At 44.2% G+C, this 5,685-nt stretch overlaps 1 non-coding gene across 1 annotated transcript; it reads right to left on the reverse strand.

The window, feature by feature from the left end:
* Positions 1 to 764: 764 nt before the first annotated feature.
* On the reverse strand, positions 765 to 850 carry TRNAY-GUA (transfer RNA tyrosine (anticodon GUA)). The gene is given in 2 exon segments: positions 765 to 800; positions 814 to 850. It is a non-coding gene; the product is annotated as a tRNA-Tyr (tRNA).
* Between the last annotated feature and the right edge of the window lie 4,835 nt (positions 851 to 5,685).

The raw sequence follows: 5,685 nt of genomic DNA on the forward strand, positions 1-5,685 counted from the left end.
AAGGACTATACTGATTTATTAAATTTATCATGTGGTCAGTTTGAGGACCAATAATAGAACTACCAAACACTCAATGGGTATTGTAGTTTGTATTGAGCTTTGTTATCATGTTTTTATTGGTTTTACATTTGCTGCTGAAGTAGTAAAATGGAAAGAGAAGCATAATCCTTCCCTCTGTGTCTTTCATAGGATTATGACTTTCTGGAACAAATGTGTTGAAAATCTGAATTCCAGCTGATCTGATCTCAAGAGTGATTGCACTTGCACACATAAGCCATTAAGCAGCCAGCAAGACGAACACTATGTTCCCTATATTCCAAAAAAAGGAGTGGTTCCCTAATTTGGAAGGAGAGGCGGACTTGTTTGTAAACACATGAACATTTTGTCAATCATATTGCACTCAGAGGAGAGGACATAGGACCTATTGAATCACCGGAAAGGAGCAACAAAATGGATCTGAGCATAGACTGTGGAACTGTCCTCCAATCAAGGCACTTTCTGGTAATGTTTCAAAGAAAGTGCTGTACAATATTTTAATCCATTATTTAAAATGTTTTCTCTGAGAGAGAACCCTTCCAACTCCCATCCTCCTTGCGAACCCGAACCCCTTTGTTTCGATCGAGCTCCTTCACTGAGCTGATCGCTCCCAAGTATAGTGGCGTCCAGTTTAAAAATTCACCCGTCGCCACTGGTAACATTACTGGATTTTTATTTAGAAAATTCACTTTCATTAGAATTGTAATGAAGAAAAAAAAGGCAAAACATCCTTCGAGCCGGATTTGAACCAGCGACCTAAGGATTTCTGTTCTTCCACTACAGTCCTCCGCTCTACCAACTGAGCTATCGAAGGTCCATCGCTATTTCGTAGCACCACCACTTTGTCCTCAAAAGAATAGATGTTGTATATAACTTTGAGTTGCATTTCATTACATGCATGCGATACCAATTTGTGCCTATAGGTGATAACTCTTTTGGTGAACGAATATAGAGAAACCAAGCATGGTGTGGTGTAGTAATCCCTCGATCAACTCTGGAATGCAAGCATTCCAGAACCATTCCAATAGTGCCACATTTATAACATTTAATCCCCATATAACATGTGGATACTTTAATTTGTGGAAATGTGCTTTCCTCCAACCTACAACTCATGGAGGATTACGTTAGCTAAACGGCTATCATATTCCCATTTAATACGACTGACAGAAACTGCACCAGAAGCTTGCTTGCGTACGTGAATCTGATTTGCTGTATTGCATTTTTGTGGCCGTAGAAAATACTTTTTGAAACATTGCAAAACAAATGTAGAAATATAATAGTATATATTAGAATATATTTTGAAAAGTCTGCTGGAGTAACGTTGCATATAAAAAGTTAAATAGTATTCAGTATGTGTTGCCAAAGCGTTTGTGCTTGGAAATATGTGCATTACAAGATGGCCACCTCCCGCCGAGACTTGATCCTTTTCTGCGCCTCGATTTAATTGCTTCTAGGTTAGAGATCACGCATGCGCCCTTGCTAATCGAAGGGAGCAACGGAAGTCTGCTTTCGTTCAATGTCTCGGGTTTTTAAAGCTTGGTGAAAATACAGCTGCTTTGTGTGCTGTGAACTCGAAGAAATAATAGAGCTCTTAAGTCTGACCTTTCTAATTGGGAACCTAACAAAAGTGTTCAAAAGGAATGTATCATACCTGCCTACATTTGAAATGGAAAAAGCTGGAGAATGACGCCACCCCACGCCACGCGCAAACCCAATGAAGACTCCGCCCACGTTTACATTTTTTTTTTTAAAAAAAGACGTGGACGGATTTCTGGCATGGCTGTTAAAGAAGGGGCCGACTCTATTCGCAACTTAAACCCCTTCGGTGCACTGCGGCTGCTTTATAGAGGTCAGGCAGAGCAACTTGAGTCGGAGGAAATACTGGAGCAGTGTACTTTCCAATCCATGCAGCTGCTGCGAGTGACATCTGTCCTCTGCACAGGCGTGCTTCATTTACAGGGCTCGGCCAAGGATGAGCTGGTGAACCCAGTCAGCAGGAAACATGGAGACTTCACGTTCTTCCTCAGAGACCTGGAGAAGGGTATAAAAACCTGGAGTCTGTGGGCTAAACCCAGCGATTAGGAAGGTATGGTGCCCATTCTGGTTGGCTGCCCTGCATATAGCTCCTACAGCGTTAGCTGTTGGTGTCAATGCGACTGTGGCCCGAGTTAATGAAGTGGGCGCTCATTTCTCATGGGCCAGTTTCTGACCAGTCAACTGAGTTTCTGGTGTGCATTCCTTGCGTGCATGCTTTTGGGAGTCTGACCTTACCGGACTTCATAACACTGGCGAGAAAGGAACAAGAACCATGCAAGCACACCGGCCGCGCCGGCACACGCTGCATGGAGCGCCCGTGTCAGAGGATAGAAGAGTTTTCAGTGGAAACAGGCCAGGCCAAAGTCAATAGGCAAAAGTCTATGTAGCTGAATCACTTCTTGTAGCTAAGTAAAAAAGTGATTGCACAATGTTTTTAGAAGTCTTTGGTGAAGAAGAAGAATCAATGTAGGGCAACAAGCTGTTAGGCTTGTGAGGAGTAGAAACAAATCTACAACAAGAGGTAAGTTCTCTTAGACTTTACAGTACCTTTAGTTAGAAGAAAAGCAGCAGATGACTTCTGTTCCTGCGCAGCTCTGCAGATCCCGATGTTCCTGGGCCTCAGTCGTGGGGACAAGGGGGAGGACTTTGGGGACTCCTGCACTGCAATATGACGGTTACCGACAGTAACCGGCTATCTTACAACAAGTGGCAATTCAGTGTTTTCAGCTGTTCGCGTCTAACGCAAACAGCACCACTGCGGTTCCTGGATGTCGAGGCAGACTTTCCTTGCATCTGGGCTTCAGCACTCTGTTGAGGTGGCTCAGGCTCGGTCAGTCCTGCTTCATGGGAGTCCGAAGGATCTTCCTGGAGTCTCTTAGCCAGCCTAAAAGCAGCGCACACAAACTGGTGTTCCTCCCCTTGGTGTCGGGGTTCCTGCAGCAACTCTGTGGAATATCAACCAGCTTCGAGAGCGATGTCAAGGTGGCTTACTTTGGAGTTGATTGGTCCCACCAACTCAAAGGGAGAAGTCGTCCTTGCAGGGGCTTCTCTGCCGATGCAAATTTGGAGTTTCAGCACAGCAGCAGGGCTTCACCAGGCAAACCAACAGTCCTGGTTTGGTGTGCAGAGTAAATCTCAAGAAGGACCTTTCCACAAACAAATGGTGAAAAAAGAAGACCAGGGCCCCTTTTTACAAAAATGGCACCCAAGGGTGCTTTACTGCAGCTGCGAACGCAGTCTGCGGTAAAGACACACCACAGTAGTTAAAAGTAAATCACTGCCACCAGCCATTCGTCAAGGAAAGGGTAACATAAAAATGTTACATGAGAAGCGAGACAAAGGACCCTATTGTAAGATAGTGTGTGTGCTGGGTCTAGAAATTTAAAGTGTAAAGTCAATTTCACTTTTACTATTCTTGGAAACAGTAGTTATCCAAGAGAAAGGTGTTTTAAGCCTTTGGGGAAATATGTAAGACTTCCCAGTAGCACTACACTGAAGGTGCTGTGTGCTACAATGTAAAAAGATGCCTATGGAGTCTGTCAGACTTCAAAAACCAAAAGAAGCGCAGTGTTCAAATCACATTAAAATACATGAGAGAGTGGGAAAAAGGGTCTCACTCTCTCCAGGTAAAAATGAAAAGGTCCTAGAGTCCAGCAAAAGAGCTGGGGGTCTCTAAGGTAGAGAGGAATTGGCACATTTCTGAGAATTCTACCTAACAGCCTCAAAACCGGAATGGGGGAAGCGCTCCCTCAAGCATTCGAATACTGTGGCAGCGTAATGCTGCACGTCAGAGGGGGCCCGGCGATGGGGCAGCAGTGTGGGCGATGTCACAAGTCAGGGCACTCTACCGCTCTGTGTAAGACCCTGTGACCATCCATAAGTGTCACCAATACGGCGGAGCCGTCGAAGAATCGGCAGGGTGAGGTGTGAGGTGGCAGCCCAGATGGCAACTGGGATTGAAGAACGGGACTGGCCTGGAGGTGGCGGCCTACACATTAATTTGTTTCATCCAGGTGTGCGGAGACGGAGTCTCGCAAGAGGCGGGGAGAAAGGAGACCATGCGAGACTCCAGAGCGCATGCGCCGGGGGGATGGACGCGTGCAAAAGATACAGTGCAGAGAGTGGGAGAAGCAATAGCACTCTGGCGCTCCTCCTGAATGAGAGATGTAACATGGCTCAAAGACCCTTATGATAAAGCTAAGCAGCAGGAAGATTGATGAACATTAAAGACAGTGAAAAATTGTCAATTGTAAATAGTTATATGCACTTGAATAATAAGTCACAAGGACTTAAAGAGTGTATTTGTGCTTTAGATACAAAAAGGTGGCTTACAGAATGTTTATTTTATGTATTTATTTAGGCGGGGGCAACAGCAACACAGCATGTATTGGATGAGTGCTAATTAAATATACATGGCCATTTTTTAAAATAGCCCTTTCCTTGTCTTTGGTTATATGAAGCTCCATGTCAATTTGCTATATTACATTTATGTGAAAAGATAAGTTGACAGAAAACAGGTCCTTTGACATTTCCAAAACCATTGCATTATGTGTTGGTGACGTGTTTTTTTAGTGGTAGGGAACTTCTGTCGTGGGGAGCTGTGGTGAGAACACATGTTGCTACTGCTATCACAAGGAGTGTCCTTTTAGTTTGCTATCATCTAGAACGATAGAGCTTTGAGTCGGGTTAGTGGGCTGGGTAGGAAGACATGTGACGCTATATGAGTAGCCAAAACATTAACTGCTATTACTCCATTCTAGATTGAAACCATGTATAAGCCTATCTGGACCTATCTAATTTGTATTATTTTACTTCTTTTGTATGTTATAGTATACTATAACTTCACCCTCAGACAATGCAACGTACCACTTCTGAGCCAAATAAACTTTCCAACCTTATGCATCCTATCTATCAGGACATCACAGTCCTTCTCATTAAAAATCTGTCTCCCTAAAAATGATGATGAATTACACCTCACAGCGTAGAAACCTAATACTATTGGACTCTGGTTCACCTTGTCTGCTCTTCCCTGCCTTTACCCTTACCATATGTATTCCTGACTAATACATCTTTAAACGTCCAACTCTTTGTGCCAACACATCTGCCAGCTGGTTTAGAAAAAACAAATCTCTTTGCAGATAAAGCAATACTTTCTCACTAACGAATCTGGTGAAAGCCTCCACACAACAGGGCCCGCCAAAGCACTTCTCAAATCCATCACTCAACCACACACCAATTACATCTAGCACCATACGTTGTCTGGAATACATATTTCCATCTCAGTAAATTCTTTGCTCTAAGCAGAGCTTAACATTCCTCTACATGGCTGTTACCCTGAAGTCCCCAAGCTACCTTACTGAGAAACAGCTTCTCTGGAGGCCTACGATGCACCAGAAGTAAGGACATGTGCAGACTTGAACTACGTGGGTGCAGAAAGGAAAGAACAAGAAAATAGCCCTTCTCTGTCTATGCTACCATACTCTGCAAACTCCTTTCCGTCAACACCAGAGTGGCAAGCTTACTTCTACATTTTAGGAAGGGGCTCAAAGCCTGCCTCTTCAAGGAATGGCTCCTCCCTGCTACCTAGGTCTGCACACCCTTCACTCCCCACCT

Source organism: Ambystoma mexicanum (genome assembly GCF_040938575.1).
Source record: "Ambystoma mexicanum isolate Mex_15411 chromosome 12 unlocalized genomic scaffold, UKY_AmexF1_1 Mex_chr12_unloc.1, whole genome shotgun sequence".
NCBI lineage: Eukaryota > Metazoa > Chordata > Amphibia > Caudata > Ambystomatidae > Ambystoma > Ambystoma mexicanum.